Source organism: Triticum aestivum, chromosome 2D (genome assembly GCF_018294505.1).
Source record: "Triticum aestivum cultivar Chinese Spring chromosome 2D, IWGSC CS RefSeq v2.1, whole genome shotgun sequence".
Classification (NCBI taxonomy): domain Eukaryota; kingdom Viridiplantae; phylum Streptophyta; class Magnoliopsida; order Poales; family Poaceae; genus Triticum; species Triticum aestivum.
In genome coordinates, this window is record NC_057799.1 from 318,681,798 (window position 1) to 318,701,496 (window position 19,699).

At 51.1% G+C, this 19,699-nt stretch overlaps 1 long non-coding RNA gene across 7 annotated transcripts; it reads right to left on the reverse strand.

The window, feature by feature from the left end:
- Positions 1-6,419: 6,419 nt before the first annotated feature.
- Positions 6,420-13,784, reverse strand: LOC123052924 (uncharacterized). Of its 7 annotated transcripts, XR_006425171.1 has the most exons (9): positions 13,230-13,784; positions 12,940-13,118; positions 11,144-12,728; positions 10,964-11,068; positions 10,639-10,751; positions 8,831-10,068; positions 8,683-8,753; positions 6,905-8,364; positions 6,427-6,825 (listed from the first exon to the last, which is right to left on the reverse strand). It is a non-coding gene; the product is annotated as an uncharacterized lncRNA (long non-coding RNA). The 7 variants fall into 7 exon arrangements; XR_006425170.1 differs by having other exon boundaries at positions 6,422-6,825; positions 6,905-10,068; positions 11,144-11,226; positions 11,737-12,728; XR_006425172.1 differs by having other exon boundaries at positions 6,424-6,825; positions 6,905-8,753.
- Positions 13,785-19,699: the final 5,915 nt, after the last annotated feature.

Below are 19,699 nucleotides of genomic sequence, written 5' to 3' on the forward strand. Positions count from 1 at the left end.
TTTCGAAGCGAGGAGTTAATCTTCGATATCGTCCCGTTCCGCAGTGGCTATCACGCACTGCTCGGACGAACCGCATTTGCCAGATTCAATGCGGTACCGCATTATGCATACCTCAAGCTCAAAATGCCAGGACCTCGTGGGGTTATAACAGTCAATGGAAACACAGAACGCTCGCTCCGCATGGAGGAGCACACTGCGGCCCTCGCAGCAGAAGCACAAAGCAGCCTTTTAAGGCAAACCGCCAATTCGGCGATAAAGCCCCCGGACACCTTCAAGCGAGTCCGGAGTAACCTGCAACAGGATCGCCTGGCACGTTCAGAGCTCGCCTAGCAATTCGGCCTCCGTCCTAGTCCCAGTCAAGCGACGAAATCTGTGCCGCGCGTACATAATTACGCACTAAAAATACCATGGGCACAGGCGGAGGCACGGCCAGGACACGTCCCACAATGCGGCTCAACCGCCCCAGGGGCTGTATACCTTTATCATTTTCTCTCTTTCAGGACCTTACTCTCTGGAAGCCCTTTTCGGCAGTCTGATTGCTGGACGCATTACGGGAAGGAAATACCAAGGAAGCAAGAAGCTCTGACGTACAAGGGAAATCCCAGGTGGTCTCTGATAACGATCGATGTACCTGTTTTTACATACCCATACGCAGCTTGCCCTTGGATAGGACATGTCAAATAGTCCTATTTTTTTCTTATTGCACTACTTGTATACGTACGCTCTGACGTATTATTTAAACAACAATGTATAGCGTTAGCCTATTATTGCATTTCTTTTTTCTCCTTGTCTGCTTATTTACGACAAATTGCACCCGTACATTCTGGTACGACCAGTGCGCCAGGGGCTTCAGTATACCCCATAAATACGGCGTGAGAAGTCCGAACACTTTCGACAGTGCGGCACCCCGAACTTATAGCATTATATGCATCAGCTCCGAATTATGTCTTGGGTCAGTAGTTGGGTTTGCCCGGCTCCCATGTTTTGGTACCTTACGTTCCGCAATATCGGCTAAGGTAGCACTGGGAGAACTACTGCGATTGTGTCCCGGTTCTTCCGGACGAGCACCTCAGTAGAGAAAGCCGAAAACTGACTGTCATGATAAGGCGAGAGCTGGTCGCTGTTCGAGAGGTCTCAAGTCCTTAAAGACTTTTTCCGCTTCGGGCGAGGAGTCGGCCTTGCCCGACTTAGGCGTATATAGCGCCCCAAATTCGGCCTTCCGAATACTAGGGGCTTCGCCAAAATTTAAAATTGTAGACTTCTATGGCTAAGTGAGAGTGATAAAGCTTTATAGTCCGATTGCCTGGTTCGTTGTGCTGAACACCTCCTTCGAAGGACCCAAAATTGGGATAAAGAGTGCTCAGGTTTATCCCGAACACCTCAGTACTAGTTACATGGGGGCAGAAGCCGACGACTGGCCAACTCTCAGATTTTATAAACGGCCGCACAGAAGGTAATATTTTAAATTAACAAGCGTTGCATAGCGCAAATGAACTCGTTTCATATTACAGGATCACATGAGTACATTTATTCAAATATTACATCCTTAGCACATTCCTCCGCCACAAGGCGAGCACCCTTCAGGACACTGTCATAATACTTTTCGGGGTGGCGATGCTCCTTGCCCTCCGGCGGCCCCTCCTTCACCAGCTTTTCGGCGTCCAGCTTCGCCCAGTGCACCTTCGCCCGGGCAAAAGCCCTGCGCGCACCCTCGATGCAGACGGACCGCTTTATGACTTCAAACCGTGGGCAGGCATTCACAAGCCGCCTCACCAGACCGAAGTAGCTACCAGGCAGGGGCTCGCCAGGCCACATCCGGACTATAAGACCCCTCATGGCCTGTTCGGCCGCCTTGTGAAGCTCGACCAGTTGCTTCAACTGGTCGCTCAAGGGCATTGGGTGTTCGGTCCCAGTATACTGAGACCAGAACAACTTCTCCGTCGAGCTCCCCTCCTCGGCCCGGTAGAACTCCGCAGCATCCGACACACTGCGGGGTAGATCTGCGAACGCTCCTGGAGAGCTCCGAACTCGGGTAAGTAAAAAGAAAGTTTCCTTCACATGCTTGCTTTGCATAATGAATGCCTTACCCGCCGCTATCTTCTTAACCGCCTCAATTTCCTGGAGGGCCTTTTGGGCTTCGGCCTTGGCTTGTTGTGCACTTTCGAGGGCCTTCGCAAGCTCGGACCCTTGCGTCTTAGAGTCAAGCTCCAAGGACTCGTGTTTCTTGACAAGAGCCTGGAGCTCTTGCTGCACCTCGCCTACTCGGGCCTCTTGTTTCTCTCGCCCGATGCGCTCCTTGGCCGCTTTGTCTTCGGCCTCGGATAGCGCCTTCTGCAGGGCCGCCACTTCGATCGTAGCCCCTAGCAAAATTCATGACGATCCTATTATTCGAAAACCAAATTTTTCTTTATCAATATTCAGACGGGGTGTCACTTACCTTTGTTCTCTTCGAGCTGCCTCTTGGTAAGGCCGAGCTCTTCCTTGGACAGCTCAAGGTCCCGCTTCAGTGCAGCGACCTCCGCAGTACGAGCGGCGGCGGCCAGCAGTGAAGCCTGCTTATTCACATAGACACATTTTGATTAGACTCCTGTGATTATTATTTGATCCTCTATTCGGCCTTTCTTCGCGAACGCCAAACAGAGCATCCGGGGCTACTGTCTATGCTGTAACATTTTCTTACAATTTGATTACTTACCTCAAAGCCAGTTAGGAGGCTGGCACAGGATTTAGTCAGTCCGCTCTTAGCGGACTGAACCTTCTTGACTACCGCACTCATAATAGTGCGGTGCTCTTCGTCAATGGAAGCGCCGCGAAGCACTTCCAGCAAGTTGTCCGATGCCTCTGGATGGACAGAGGCCATCGGCACAGACGGCTTGCCCCCCTTAGTGAGGGGTTGCCTGACAGAATCTGGAACCACTGGAGGTTCCGGCGCCGTATTCGGCTTGGGGCTAGACTTGTTGCCCCGGCGTTAGGGCCCAGAGGAGTCTTGCCCCTCGTGCGCCTAGCGCCTAGAATGTCGCCTTGGGGCGCCTCCGGAACTGTCTCCCCTTGGTTCAGTTCCCTTTGAGACAACACCTCGGCGTCGTCCGTAGGGCGGGGGGAGGAGGCGGTCGGGAGTGAATCGCTGTTCATATCTGACGGGCCCAAAGAATCATCCGACGAAGATACGTCGATATGGGCTCGGGACGGACTGCATAATCATGTTCGGCGTGATAAGAAGCAATACAATAAAATGTACCAAGAATTATTATGGTATCCAGATACTCACGACTTCGCCAGGGGCTTGTCCTTGGGTAACCACCCCTCGTCGCTGAAAGCGACCGTCGTGGAGCAGTCCGGGAGGAGGGTCCTTCCCTTCTTGGACCCTTCGGCCTCCCCTGATGGGGCGGCCTTCCTTTTCCTGTCCTCCCCGGCCGGGGGGGGGGGATAAATTTCCTCTTCCTCCTCCTCGTTTTCGTGGGAGGAGTGCGCCTCGGTGTTTTCGGACGATGAGTCCGATATAACCTTGCGCCGGAAACCCTTCCTGGTCCCCGCGGCCTTCTTCTTGGCCTTCTTCTCCGGCACCTCATAAGGCGCCGGAACCAGCATCTCTGTTAGGAGAGCATCCGCTGGATCCTCGGGCAGGGGGGCTGGACAATCGATCTGCTCCGTTGTCGCTACCCAGTCCTGTTAAATGGCGTGGAGGCTTAGATCCCGCGCGTGGTTATACTGGGGAAAAGAACATCTTATGAGATATAAAAAACTTACCGGATTGGCAGGACGCTTTGCGCTGAGTCTGCGGTCCTCGGTAAGGGGAGGAGGTACCTCGGCGCCCTTGAACAGCACCTTCCAGACGTCCTTGTGCGTCGTGTCGAAGAGCTCTCGCAGCGTCTGGTGCTCGGCCGGGTCGAAGAGCTCTCGCAGCGTCTGGTGCTCGGCCGGGTCGAACTCCCACAAATTGAATGCCCGTCTTTGACACGGGAGGATCCGGCGGAAGAGCATGACTTGGACCACGTTGACAAGCTTAATTTTCTTGCTCATCATGTTTCTGACACAGGTCCGGAGTCCGGTCAGCTCCACCGATGAACCCCAGGATAGGCCCTTCTCTTTCCAGGAAGTGAGCCGCATGGGGATTCCGGATCGAAATTCGGGGGCCGCCACCCAGTTGGTGTCGCGCGGTTCGGTGATGTAGAACCACCCCGATTGCCACCCCTTCACGGTCTCCACATAGGAGCCTTCGAGCCAGGTGACGTTGGGCCTTTTGCCCACCATGGCGCCTCCGCACTCCGCCTGCTGACCGACTACCACCTTTGGCTTCACGTTGAAGGTCTTCAGCCATAGGCCGAAGTGGGGCTTGATGCGAAGGAAGGCCTCGCACACGACGATAAACGCTGAGATGTTGAGGATGAAGTTAGGGGCCAGATCATGGAAGTCCAGCCCATAGTACAACATGAGCCCGCGGACAAATGGGTGGAGGGGAAATCCCAGTCCGCGGAAGAAGTGGGTAAGAAATACCACCCTCTCATGGGGTTCAGGAGTAGGAACGATCTGCCCCGCATCTGGTAGCCGGTGCGCGATATCCGCAGCCAGGTATCCGGCTCCCCGTAGCTTTGTAATGTCCTCCTCCGTAACAGAGGAGACCATCCACTTGCCTCCCGCTCCGGACATGCTTGGAGTGGTTTGAGAAGAAAATGCGAACTTGGGTGCTGGAGCTCAAGTACGCAAGAATGGATGAGCAAGGAGGAAGAGGGCGTGGGTGAAAAAGATGAATCCTTGTCTCTTTATAAGGGCGGAAGGAGCTATGCGCCTCCCCACCTGCCTGGTAAACTTGCTTATTCCCCAAGCGCCGTAATTGATGGCGCGGTTAGGTTACCCACACCCGTATTGATGAGAATCCCGTGATAAGGGGACACGATCTCTGCTTCGACAAGACGTGCCAAGAAAACCGCCTCGCGATATGTGCAGTGGCTGGTTGAGAAAAACGGTTCGAATAATGACCGGGCCATGGTGTGACGTCACGTTTAGAAAAGTTGTCAGCAGATTAGATTTGTGGAAATATTATTCTCTCTACGGTGGTATGTGGAATTTGTTTTGCAGAGCCGGACACTATCCTTGTGTTCAAAATCTTCTATGGAATATTCGGAGGAGGAACCCGCCTTGCAATGCCGAAGACAATCCGCGCGCCGGACTCATCATCATTGAAGTCTGGTTCAGGGGCTACTGAGGGAGTCCTGGATTAGGGGGTCCTCGGACAGCCGGACTATATCCTTTGGCCGGACTGTTGGACTATGAAGACACAAGATTGAAGACTCCGTCCCGTGTCCGGATGGGACTCTCCTTGGCGTGGAAGGCAAGCTTGGCAATACGGATATGTAGATCTCCTCCCTTGTAACCGACTCTGTGTAACCCTAGCCCCCTCCGGTGTCTATATAAACCGGAGGGTTTAGTCCGTAGAACAACAACAATCATACCATAGGCTAGCTTCTAGGGTTTAGCCTCTACAATCTCGTGGTAGATCAACTCTTGTAATACTCATATCATCAAGATCAATCAAGCAGGAAGTAGGGTATTACCTCCATCGAGAGGGCCCGAACCTGGGTAAACATCGTGTCCCCCGCCTCCTGTTACCATCCGCCTTAGACGCACAGTTTGGGACCCCCTACCCGATATCCGCCGGTTTTGACACCGACACTGAATACATGGTATTAGTGATATTACGGTTTATGAAACCGGTGTATTTATTTATGCCAAGCATAACCAAAAAATATAAAATTGTGGTTTAAACAAAACCACAATATTCTAGCAAAACTCTAAAAGGCTGAGATGACCAATGTATCATGTGGCACCATTTCAGCAGAAATCTTCTTTCCTGTCGTAGAAGGGCATTCCTTAGCAAGTTTGTCAGGCTCATCGCCATGGGAGGCAAATTAGAACATGGCCGCGCCCTTCAAGGCCAGCCAACTTCCAAACAACAACGTCGTCTTTGATATGTTGGAAGGAGGCATATGTGATCTTTGCTTCGTCGCCGAAGATTCAACCATTCCTTTCATTCCAGATTAATTGTCCACCGGACGGGACTGTGATGGCATTCCGTTTCTCTTTCCTTATTTCACAACGGATTTGACTCGTTAGAGAAATGAGTTTCCACGACTGAGCTGAAGCACAACCATTCTCCCACCAAGACTGCAGCTGCACCCTCTGCATCGCTAGGTGCTAATGATAGAGGTAAGTTGAAGTGGCTGCGAGACATGTGCAGATAAGTTTCAGGGTGGCCGTGGCAGCGGCATTGGGGATGCAGATTGGGTTGTAGAGCATCTCTAGTAGACCCCGTATAATGCCAACCCGCAAAATGCATTTATAGTTCAAGGAAAAATGGCTTTGCGAGGTCTGCTCGGCTGCTGCCCGCGTCGGCCTGTAAATCAGTAATTTGCATTTCAATTTCGGGCATGAAAACACATTTCTTTGCTTCTTTATTTTCTTCAAGGGCATTGGATACATAATAATTCACCAAATCTTTGCTAGAATAGTAAGACCAAAGAAAACAAGAACCACAATTAGGCATTTTAGAAGATATCCAACTTTCATAACTGCTCCCACTAGTTGGACCAACATCTTCTTCATGCCTTCATTGTTGATCTACAGATTCTTAATCTTGCATTATTCATTCTTCTTTTTTGATTCTAAAGAAGTAGACGTTGCTTCCCCTATAGTTTCTTCTCTAATTGCACATGCAGCCGCATCATTAGCCTCAGTTCTACCAACGAGTGCACAAACATCTATTAAGTTTCTTCCTATCAATAAATCGATGTATTCTTCTTCCCAATACCAAAATGAGCGTCCACCTTCCTACACACATGACCATCTCAATAAGCTACCAAAATTGAACCGAATAGGTTGACAAAGCCGAATGAAAACAAGAACATACCCCGTCGTTTTCGCATTTGAAGAATACCCATCTGGGGTGTTGCGGCGTGCTAGATGTTAGCTGCAGCACTGTCTGTGTGCAGTCGTCGCATTGTATGAGCGGCATGGCGAGCCGGCGAGCCGCTGCGCAAGCGCTGAGCCCGGGCGACGGCCGGCCGAGTCCTTGCCGGCAAACCGACGACGGCGGCTAGAGGACGAACCAGTACCAGCATGGGGCGTTGGGGCTTTGCCGGGGCTGTGCGGGGTGCTCCCTGACCAATCCACGGCTTGGCGCAGCCGCCGGTGGCAGAAAACGCCAAATCCGGCGGCCGCGATAAACAGCCGCCGATCTGCAACTTTCCGGCCGTCCGAGGCAGGAGGAAGTTGTGGAGGACAATCTCGGGCGTGTGGCGGCCCGCCGGCGTGATCCTGACGACTGGTATGGCCAGAATCATAGGCGGCGGTGGGTGGGGAAAAGCGCGGGCTGAAATGCCCCCCCCCCCCCCGCCGGGCAACCGCTCCCGCTATATACAGGGCATCGACGGGTGCGATCCCTGACTCGGGGTCGATCGACCAGATCGAGGGTCGGGAACGACCTAGGGTCGAGTTGGGTCGCTGGATGGGTCGCGACCCTGATCGATGGGTGCCGATCCAGATTGGTATGGAAGAAGCGAAGAATATGTATGAAGATTTGTGAGAAAATTGAGCCTTACCAGCCTGCCTGCCGTCGGCCGGCCATGGAGCTGTTGCCGTATTCATCCTCTCCCGTCACGCTCGCGCCATACGTCGACGAGACCAGTGACCCGCTTAAGAATCCGAGGCTGGAGGGTGGAGAGTGCTGGACGGGTGGAGGATTGGAGATGGATCCATGGCGGACTAGTTCGCTAGAGCTTTGCCAATGAAGCGAAGAAGGCGATAGAGGGACTGGAGATGGATAGTTCTTGTGCAGAAGTGCAGAACGCTTTGTGTGAAAGTCTGAGAGAAATAGATAGTTGAGAAAATCACGCCCAAGCAGCCGTGAGCTGATTTATGAGCCTGATGACAATTTAATGGAAACATTTATTAGACGAGAAAATTCTGGGGGATTTAGGAATGTATCACCGCATATCCTAATATTTCCCTGAGGGAACGACAAGATCGACCCGAATTTTTCGACCCAGTTTTAGCGGGGTCGCATACCGCGATCCAAAATACCGTCCCGAAGATGAGTAGCCCTCTTCGACCCTCGATTTCAGACGTCGCGATCCCCGTCCCGCGACCCCGTTCCTCGACCCGATCGACCCAAATTTCTGGCAACTATGGTCTGACAGTCGTTTGATTTTGGATATCCAACTGTTATTGCTGATAGCTTCCCATACTGAGCATCTTTTCCTAACTTTTAACAACGCTTGCCATAGCTTCTCCAAAATTGTCGTCTTCGGCGTTGAGTGTGCATGTCGGCTGTTGATTATGATATATGTTGATCTGAGTGGCCAGTTCCACCTGCAATTCAAGCGAACGCTTCTCCATAAGTACTTGGACAGAAAACTAGTTTTTTTTCTCTAGTGTTAGCAACGAAGATGACTACTCTGCTGCGTGAATTGAAACAACTGAGAAATACTACTATCTACAGTATTATAGCTCAAATGTTTATCCGTGTCATGCATCTATCATTCTATAATAAACACCCAGATGGATTTTTTTATGTAAATAAGTACATGAACAGACAGGTGAAGATATACAAAAATACTAACTCATAATGGCGCAAATTAACAAGTCTAGTACAATAATCCAGAGAGACCTTTTTTTTCCTTCTTCTACCTGCTGTGTTTAGCTGCTGGACCAGATATGGTGTCAGTGTCACTAACCACCTTGATAATGACCGGAATTACCTGTAGGATATCATCAATAGTCACTTGGCCGACATGGCTGGCTAACATGGAGTTTTTTTTTTTTTTTTGAGTGGAACCTGGAGCATTATTGATGTACATATAGGCATATAGCCAATGCCTCTCTTTGGGCCCAATCATCACAAGTTGCATAACAAGTGGATAAGCGAGAGGCGAGAGCGATTGATGTCCCCCTGTAGTTTGTCCCTGATGCCAAGCTAGAACCCATGGTCAAATACAACTAGATCGGGTACGCGCCTTGACGTGAGGGTGCCGGTCCGAACGTTTTGGTCAAGCGTGTAATGTTAAGTTAGCAGTAACCCAGGCTGCTATTCCGACGATAAGAAGAAAGCATGATATTATCACCATGTGTTCAAATGGGACTAACGTATGAAGTAACTGAAGCTGTAAATAGATGGCCGATAAAATGCACCTAAAAATACTGGTATTCGCTTAATATCACCTATTCATAATGCAGCCTCAGAAACCTCCAAACACCCATCCATGAAGTTGTTGTATATATAAATAAAGATAAATATTATATCTTGAGTGCGTGAGGTAAAAGGGTGCATGTCAAGTTGTTCTAAACAAAACAAACTACGAAATAGTGACGTCAGGAGTTGATTATAAAGTTATTAATTGTAAGTACGCTAAAACAGAATGAAACAAAACCATATCAATAAGTTAAATGGAGATGAAGATACAGCAGGAAGTCAAATGGAAATAAAGATCTAATCAGAATCAAAATGATCGAAGCAAGTACTGCCCCTTACCTAACACAAGAGCGTAGAAAGCATCATAGGAGAGTAAGCATACACGGTGCAATGCATTTTCAGCTATGATAAAAAACGAACTACTGAAGAACCAGTCGGAAGCAAAGCTTGATCATATGCAGATCCGAGCAGGTAATCTGCCAGTGACCCCAGCCCTTGGTAAGCCCGTTGACCCGCCTTAGCCTTCAGATCTCTGATCTTCCTGTCTTTCTCGTCGACACTGCCCGACAGGTACTTCATCTCGGTCTTAATTTTCTGCATTTGAGGGCAGTCAAATTCAATATCCATGGTGGCCTGAAGATGCTCCAAGCACCGAGGAGCAGCGCACCGAGGAGCAGCATTTTGCATGGCCCATTGGCATCCACAGCTGGGTCGCCATTGATCCTCATATGCTCTGCCGCTGCAGATGAACGCGACTGTGATGGAGTAGCCGCCACACGGCCACGGTAGGATGCGCAGGTCTTGTACTTCACCTCGGGTAAACCATCTTCAGCAAGAACGGCGCTAAGCATAGCCTTCGGCCTAACCGTGACAGAATGCTTCATCTATTAAAATATGTAGAGTGGTAAGTCATTTACACATAGTACAGACCACAACAGGAATACGCGGAAATATCATGCTACTAAAGCAATAGAAACATGGAAATGCATTAGCCTTTATCGGTGACGGGTTCAGGACAAGCAAAGCAAACGTGCAACAGAAGCCCGAAAAACAAACCAGAGATCTGCAGCAACACAACGACTATGTAAACATGCTTTTAAGTAAGGCAGGGCACATTCTTTAAAGGCAGTTCACAAACATCAATCGTGTTGTGTGTTGACCACGATTGGCAAACGCAAGCAGGTAAACTACAGAAGCCAAACGGCATGATACACGGGAGACCACAGATCAAGCATGAACCCGGTAAAAAAATGGCTATTCACGGGATCTAAAGAATCTGATACACAGTGGACTGCACAGCAAGCATCGACAGAGTTAATACGACCATTCTACTACAAATCACATATAAAAAATATGCTCTGCGTGTCGTTGATCAACGACATGCCCAATTGCATAAATCTCGAACAAGTCTAGCACATGCATGTTTTAGAGTTGACCAAGCAAACGGGGTCTACCTTGCTAGCTGGTGACGGTGTGGAACGGAGATCACGGTCATTGTTCATCGCACCGATGAAGAAGAGCTCCCTCCGTGTGCCTGATGCCATCGCGCGAAGAAAAGCTTGGGTGCCTGGATGCCCAGATCAACGGTACTGTAAGAACATCTCCACATTATGGACTAAATTCGCGGAAGCTGGGGATTCGGAGAGATAAAAAAAGGAGCAAGGATCTCGCCTTCTACAGAAGAGGAGGGGAGAGCGCCGCCGTATATATGAACTTGAAATACACATCTAAACAACCTAGAAAAAACACCGAAGAGGGCAGGCGAGAGGAAAGAATCACCTGCAAGGAAACCAGTGAAGCAACTTCGAGCAGCACAGCCCAGGAGCCAAGAGAACAAGCAGACCCCAGCCAGGACAAATCAACCAGCAAACCTTAGACAGATCCCTAAAAAACAACAAATCCCTGGATGAGCACATGTGCAGCACAAACGAGAAGACAATCAGAGGAGCGAAGAACCACCTCAGCCATCTCAGAAGCCTCTCTGGTGTACTCCCACTCCGGTCAACTCGCAAGACAGCCCTTCCGGCACGCCACCGTCCCAACTGCGACACATCCAGAAAGATGAGGAACACGGGAAGAAACAAGCAGAATAAAAGACAGGACCCATCCACGTCCGAATCAAATCATACTGGCAAGGCAAATATTCATGCACACCTAGTATCAATTGGCTAACAGTACTACTGCAAATAACTATTAGAGCATGTCCCTATTTTTAGTGCAGCCAACAAATCAGAAAATATGGTAGTTCATGTAGCTTTGAAGCTTAGATTAAAGAAGATTTTATTACACGGATAATCTGATTAGCAGTTCATGTGGTCTTACTTAGAAGTACAATTTGCAACCCAGCATATAATTCACCTACTTATTGCCATCTGACACAGTACAGTAAGTAAATAACCAAGGGGAAATGTCAATTTGGTACTTTGTACTTAGTCCAGACCAAACCGTTGTTTTTAACATAATTAAAATCAAATGTATCTTTGCAGTATTTTTGAAAAATGTGGGCACAAAAGTGGGTGGTTACGACCACTCAACACTGTAATTGTTGATACCTGCACCCGTGCCTTCTGATCAATAAAAATGGAAATCCAGAGAAATAATCTCTGAAAAACAAATAATTCAAACATGTGGTGGTCCATCGGTGCTTGAAGTAGGCAATATAAAATCAAACTTACGCCAATGCAGGTTGTAGGAACAAAAGAAAGTGAATGGTTAGTGGCCACAAAAGAGAGAGCTGGGTGCATAGTGTTTGTTATTCTTGGAAGCATGAAACCATACATATGAATATTCCAACTGTAATGCAGATATACAGATCGTTTTATTAGAAAATCGACACTTGATACATGCATTTTGAAGTACAAAGGCAATTCATACCACACAACACAAACAACCCTACAGCCGGAGTCTAAATTCAGACATCCAATGAGAGATGACATATATAGAGAACCACGACATTTCAATAGTAAGTAATTTGACTAATAATGAATATTAGAGCACTTAGTCTGAAACTCACGTAAGCATATTGTTACAATCAGCAGCTCAACTACTAATAATAATGAATAGATCTAGTTTGAACTTCCAAAACTATATATCCCTGATAACACTATCTAATTAAAATAGAAGGGACATAAATATAGATCATCTCATTATTTTGGCAGGAGATAAAATAAATGGTTCATCTGTTTATTCAGAATATCTCATAAAGGGATAACCTTAATTTATATGGTTAATAGTTAGTTAAAAATACAAGGATTTTTTTTTCAGAATATCTTTGAAAAAATGAACGGCTCAGAGTATGATCATCCATCAACTTACAGTGTTCCCTGGCGCATATCTGGTTCATCTGTTTCTATTGAATCAACAAGTCTTGACAAACCAAGATCTGCAATCTTGGGGGTCATACTTTTATCCAGCAAAATATTACCAGGCTTTAAGTTCAGATGGTAAATATGCCTTTCCTGGGAGTTGTGAAGGTAATTTATTCCCTCACAAGTCCCTTTAATAATCTTGTAACATGTGGGCCACTCAAGCCCGCAAGCTTCATCTGCGATTAGTAGCAAAAGACGTATAAAATAAGCTGTTGAATCACTCATCTTGATAGGCAAACTAAAATATGTAGGCAATTGTCAACCATATATATTTGAAGATAAGGGAAACTTCCATTGATTATTTGAGCAGTATCAAGATGAAACAACTGCAGAAGAGTTGAACTCCCACTACATATAAGATACTTAAATCCACACTGATAGTCCTACCTTCAATGTGTTTATCAAGGCTTCCGCCATGCATATATTCGAAGCAGAGCACCCGCTCCATAATTGTCGCGAAGACAAACTCCCCATTATGCTTCCTGTATTTGCCTATTTCCCACCCCAGATTCTAGTTGCTAACTTTGCCTATTTCAGTTGCTGATTCTAGAATGCTTCTGCAGGAACTGGGATAAACTCCCCGTAAGCATATTCAGACAAAATTACTCATTTTGGTACAAATAAATCAGATAAACTCATAAGAACGGGAACTGGGAGAGAGAGAGAGAGAGAGAGACCTGGACGGAGTGGATAGATGGGGGCGGGGAGGCGCCAGCTCCGTCCGTTGCGGGGTCGTCGTCGTCGCCGGGGAGCACGGCGGCGAGCACCCCGAGCGCCAGCGCGACCTGCTCGGCGGGGATCTGTAGCGCCTCCGCGAGCACCGCGCCACCCACGTGCCCGGCCCCAACGCCACGAGCTTCGCCTTGAGCTGCGCTAGGGTTTGCGTGGAGGTCGGCCTCCGACGCGTCGTCCGCTGCGGGGGTGTCGTCGTCACCGGGGAGCACGGCGGCGAGCGCCCCGAGCGCCAGCGCGGCCTGGTCGGCGGGGATCTGCAGCACCTCCGCGAACGTGGCGTTGGGAGAGGAAGGGGAGGAGATGCGGGAGCGCCGCGGCGGCTGCACGAGAACGAGGGAAGGGGAGGAGGCGGAGCACGCGGGAGCGGCGGCGACGAGTGCGGGGAAGATGGCGGCGCGGCGGGGGAGGACAGGAGCGAAGGAGAGGGGCGCGAGTGGGGGTGGAGGTTAGGGTTCTGAACCAATCGGGCACTCTCCTCGCCCATACGTGAGACCCAGCCATCCACACCACACGACCACACAGGTGAAAAGACGGAAATGCCCTCGGCAGGGCATGGGAATAACAGCGGTGGCACGAGATCTTTACAGCAGGGGTGAAACTGTTCATTGCAGCAGTGTCGCGGGCTTGATCCGACGGCTGAAGCAATCCGAGGGCAACATACAACGGTCCAGATCGCATCAAGAAAACCATCCGACGGCCGAGAGTCGCTGAGCTCTGAGAACGCTCATGTTCTCCCAACTAACATAGTAGTCTGATGAGAAAAATAAGAGTGTGTACTGCTCCTGCTGCAGTTCTTGAAGTAGGAGCTGCTACATCTAATTTGATGGGTAAAAGGTAAAGAAATAAGAGGAAAATGAAAAGTATTTTTTTGGTTGTTGTACAGACTATCAAACCAAGAGCTAGGTAGCTAGAAAATAGGACTATACAAGGCTATACAAAGCCATTGTTCTGTGTTGCTTCTAGCATTTTTTTTCTGAAACGAGGCAAACGATTTGCCATTTTCATTGATTAAGAAGAAGAGAATTGTCCGGTTAATTGGCGGAAAACCGGGCTAAAACCAATACAACTCAACCCATATGACATGGGCACCACCGGCCACCACCGACATGGGACACAAAGCTGCAAAGAAGAAAGACATTCGCCGAGGAGTCGCAAGCGTCATCGTCATCACCGGTTGCCTCGAACGAGCGACTCCGACTTCACCATAGAGCTCCAACCTCGAAGCCAACCCGCAAACAGCTGCATAGAAGCCACGACGGCACATGCCACCGGATGGCCACACGCGCAAGCAACCGACAGCTCCAACTTTGACGACGAGCCTCATCAGGGAAATATGCAGGACTTGCGCCGACCGTGCCCCAAGAGCACCTCGGACACGCCGGGAAGAACCGACTACCGAAGTCCACGCCGCGACCCGAGCTCCTCTCGACGCCATCATCGTTGCCAAACAGAAACCAGCGCCCCGCCTCAGCAAACCACACGGCGAAGATGCCGCCATCCACCAGTCTTGTGACGCCCCCGATTTGACCGTACACTAATCATGCACGCAAATGTGTACGATCACGATCAGGGACTCACGGGAAGATATCACAACACAACTCTAAAACATAAATAAGTCATACAAGCATTATAATACAAGCCAGGGGCCTCGAGGGCTCGAATACAAGTGCTCGATCATAGACGAGTCAGCGGAAGCAACAATATCTGAGTACAGACATAAGTTAAACAAGTTTGCCTTAAGAAGGCTAGCACAAAAGTAGCAACGATCGAAAAGGCAAGGCCTCCTGCCTGGGACCTCCTAACTACTCCTGGTCGTCGTCAGCGGCCTGCACGTAGTAGTAGGCACCTCCAGTGTCGTAGGTGTCGTCGTCGACGGTGGCGTCTGGCTCCTGAACTCCAACATCTGATTGCGACAATCCGATATAGAAAGGGGAAAAGAGGGAGAAAAGCAACCGTGAGTACTCATCCAAAGTACTCGCAAGCAAGGAGCTACACTACATATGCATGGGTATATGTGTAAAGAGGCATATCAGTGGACTGAACTGCAGAATGCCGGAATAAGAGGGGGATAGCTAGTCCTGTCGAAGACTAAGCTTCTGGACATCTCCATCTTGCAGCATGTAGAAGAGAGTAGATTGAAGTCCTCCAAGTAGCATCGCATAGCATAATCCTACCCGGCGATCCCCTCCTCGTCACCCTGTTAGAGAGCGATCACCGGGTTGTATCTGGCACTTGGAAGGGTGTATTTTATTCAGTATCCAGTTCTAGTTGTCATAAGCTCAAGGTACAACTCCGGGTCGTCCTTTTACCGAGGGACACGGCTATTCGAATAGATAAACTTCCCTGCAGGGGTGCACCACATAACCCAACACGCTCGATCCCAATTGGCCGGACACACTTTTCTGGGTCATGCCCGGCCTCGTAAGATCAACGCGTCGCAGCCCCACCTAAGCACAACAGAGCGGTCAGCACGCCGGTCTAATCCTAAGCGCGCAGGGGTCTGGGCCCATCGCCCTATGCACACCTGCACGTTGCGAACGCGGCCGCGAGCAGACCTAGCAACCCACACGATCACGGCGGTTACGTCAAAGCGGTCCAACACGGCGCGCGCCACTCAGTCGCTGACGTCACGAGGGCTTCGGCTGATACCACGACGTCGGGATACCCATAACTACTCCCACGTAGATGGTTAGTGCGTATAGACCAAATGGCCAGACTCAGATCAAATACCAAGATCTCGTTAAGCGTGTTAAGTATCCGCGAACGCCGACCAGGGCCAGGCCCACCTCTTACCTAGGCGGTCTCAACCTGCCCTGTCGCTCCGCCACAAAGATCCACTTGCGGGAACTCCTACGAGCCGACCCGACTTTAGTCATCACATGTGTCATGTATATAGTATATAAGTATATGCCCGTGATCACCGCCCAGGTGATCACGGCCCGATAGTGTAGCACAGCAGACGGACAAGAATGTAGGGCCACTGATGGAAATCTAGCATCCTATACTAAGCATGTAGGATTGCAGGTAAAGGTATCAACAGTAGTAGCAAGGATAGGCTATGCATCAGAATAGGATATCGAAAAGCAGTAACATGCTACACTACTCTAATGCAAGCCGTATAGAGGAGAGTAGGCGATATCTGGTGATCAAGGGGGGGGGGCTTGCCTGGTTGCTCTGGCAAGTAGGAGGGGTCGTCAACTCCGTAGTCGAACTGGGCAGCAGCAGTGTCGGTCTCGTAGTCTACCGGAGAGAAGAGGGGGAAGAAACAGTAAATACAATGCAAACATAAGCATGACGATGCGTGACATGACAATGAGCGGTGCTAGGGGTGTCCTAACGCGACAGTAGGTGGTACCGGTGAAGGGGGGGAACATCCGGGAAAGTATTCCCGATGTTTTGCGTTTTCGGACAGACGGACCGGAGGGGGAAAGTTGCTAGTTCGATAGGTTAGGGAGGTGTGGTGGATGAACGGACTGCGTATTCGGATTCGTCTCGTCGTTCTGAGCAACTTTCATATAGAAAACATTTTCATCCGAGTTACGGTTTAAAAGATATGAATTTTCAAAGTTTATTTGAATTTCTGGAATTATTTATATTAAGCAAAAATGAATTATGACATCAGCATGAGGCAATGCTGACGTCAGCAGGTCAACAGGTCGGCTGACCAGTCAAACCAGACAGGTGGGTCCAGTGGGACCCACCTGTCATTCACTATTTAGGTTAATTAGGGTTTAGCTAATTAATTATTATTTAATTAAATTAAACAGGATTAATTAACTTAATTAATTTATTTAATTAATTAATGAATTAATTAAAATTATTTTTATTTCTTTATTTATTTATTTCTTTATTTTTATTAATTAATTTAGTATTATTTTTCTTATTATTAATATTTTATTTATTTTAATTATTTATTAATTAGTTTTTTTGTTTTATTATTATCATTATTATTATTATTACTATTATTTATTTATTTATATTTTAATTTTATTTATTTATTTTTATTAGTAAACGTTCTGGCGCTGGGGGCCGTTTGTCATTGGGCCAGGGGGTCAGGCCCAGTGGCCAGTAGCTCAGGTGGGGCTAGGCCCACCTGGCGGTGGCCCAGAGGGGCGAGGCCCACTGGCAGTGGCCCAGAGGGCACTGCGGCTACAGGCGCAACGGCGTAACGGCGTCGGGCGTCCGCCCGAACGGGACGGCGAGGGGGCGCGGCGGACGAAGGCCGTCGGGGCGCGCGCGGGCGAGGCTCGCCGGCCGGAGCAGCGCCGCAGCAGGGGACGGGCAGAGGCGGCCACGCGCGGCCACGGGCGCGTACGGGGGCGAGGTGCGGGGCGAAGCCAGAGGCCAACGCCGGTGGGAGGCAACGGCGGCGCGGCTCGCGCGGGCGCGCGTCGGTGCGGTCGGGCGTGGGGAAGAAGCTGCGAGGGGGGGGCGCGGTCGAGGCTATGGGCCTGCCCGCGACGGCGAGGGCGCGAGGACGAGGGGGGGCAGGCGGGGCGTGGCCGATGCTGGCGCGCGGTCGGGGCGCGCGCGGGCGAAGGCCGTGCGGGCGCGCGTGCGTGGCCAGGCGCGGCGGGGCGCGTCTGGGCGCGCCGGAGCGCGAGCGGGGCGGCGGTGACCGAGGGGAGAGGGGCGGGCGACGGAGGCCGGTGGCCTCACCGTGGGATGCAGGGTCACGGCAGTGGGGGTCGAGGGGGAGACGGGGGCGACGGCGATGCGGTGTCGAGGCGCAGGCCGGCGAGGAGGAGGAGGCAGGCCGACGATGCAGTGCTCCGGCGAGGCGAGGGCGCGGGGTCGAGCGCGACGGCGACGGCGACGGCCTCCTCCTCGATCCAGATCGGGGGGGCAGGGGAGGGAGGTGAGATATTTCGGGGGGGAGAGCGAGTGGGTAGGCTGTCGGTGGGGGGGGGAGGGGATAAGGTGAGGGGGGTTGGGCCGGCCGGCTGGGCCTGGGGTGGCCCAGTTGGGCCATGTCCAGTGGGGGGGGGCTTTTGTTCTTTTTTTTGTTCTGTTTTCTGTTTTGTTTTGCATTTTCTTTTATTTGTTTTCTTTCACCCTTTTAACCCATTTTAAAATACTTAGGCATTTTCTAAAAAGGAGTTTTCTCCACAATAATTACCAGTGTATTACTTGGCACCCATGGAACAATTTTGTTTAAACTTTTGAAAACTTTTTATTTTTCACTTTAATTATATTTGAAGTTTGAATTAGGAGTTTGAAAGAAAGGTGATTCCAATGTAATCAAGCCCTGTTTAGCAACGTGATTAGCTTAATCACAGAGAGTTACTGTAGCATGATTCTCGGGGTGTTACAAGTCTCCCAGTCGTAGCCGGCTCCGAGACGATGCCCCCAAGGAGGAGAAAGACGCGAAGACGCCTCCATCGCCCAATCCAGCGGATCTGAGGTTTCCCTCCGAAGTCCAAGCCGTGGGGAGGAGGAGCACACCTCCACGACGACGCTTCCAAGAAAGATCACGGCACCCGCGGGCGCCGCCGTAGCCGGCTCCGAAGAAGGCTAGAGCAAAGATTTCTTTCGGAGATGCGCCGACCACCTGCCACCACCGACTGCCGCCCACCCGCCACCACCTGCTGAGGCCGACCTCATTCTGGCCGCGGGATCCCACGATCCACCGCGACCAGACACGCACCACCCCCTGGCCGAAGCCGCCGTCCACCACCGCAGCACCACCGTGGCCGCCACCACCGCAGCGACCAAAGCCACATCGCGAAGCGCAGCATCCAGATCGATGCACCTCGCATCAGATCCAATCGGAGCTACACAGGCGAAGCAGCAGAGCAGCGAGCAGGTAGTCCCTCCACAGCACACCTCGCACCCTAGAGCAGCCCACCCGCCACGCTCAGCCGGTCACCGCGCCCGCCGCGCGCCTGCCGCCGTCGCGCCCGGCCGGTCACTGCGCCCCACCCGCACTAGCCAGATCTGAGCCGCCGTCGGGCGCACGCACGCCGTCCACGCCCAAGCCACACTGGAGCCCGGGCCGAGGCCGCTGCCCCGGCTTCCCTTTCGCCGTCCGCAGCCGACGCCAGATGTGCGCTGCGCCGCCAAGCCATCACCCACGGCGCCAGAGCCACCGCTGCAGGCCGGCCACGTCTGCACACCACCAGATCCGGGCGCGAGGGCCCCGGATCCGTCGCCCCCGCTGGAGGAGAGGAGCTCCAGCCCGCCGGCGAAAAGCTCGCGACGACCATGCGCTGGCGCCGCACGAGCCAGCCACGGGCCACCCGCGCCCTAGAGAAGAAGCCCCGCCGCCACCGCTGCCACACGGGCTTTGCCCGGTGGCGCATCCCGGCGGCGGCGAGGGGGGAAGACGACGGCGGAAGCGGCTGTCGGTGGTGGTTTGGGTCGCCGCCCGTGTTGCTCGTGCGGAGCGACGCGGGGGCCATGTCTTCGCCTC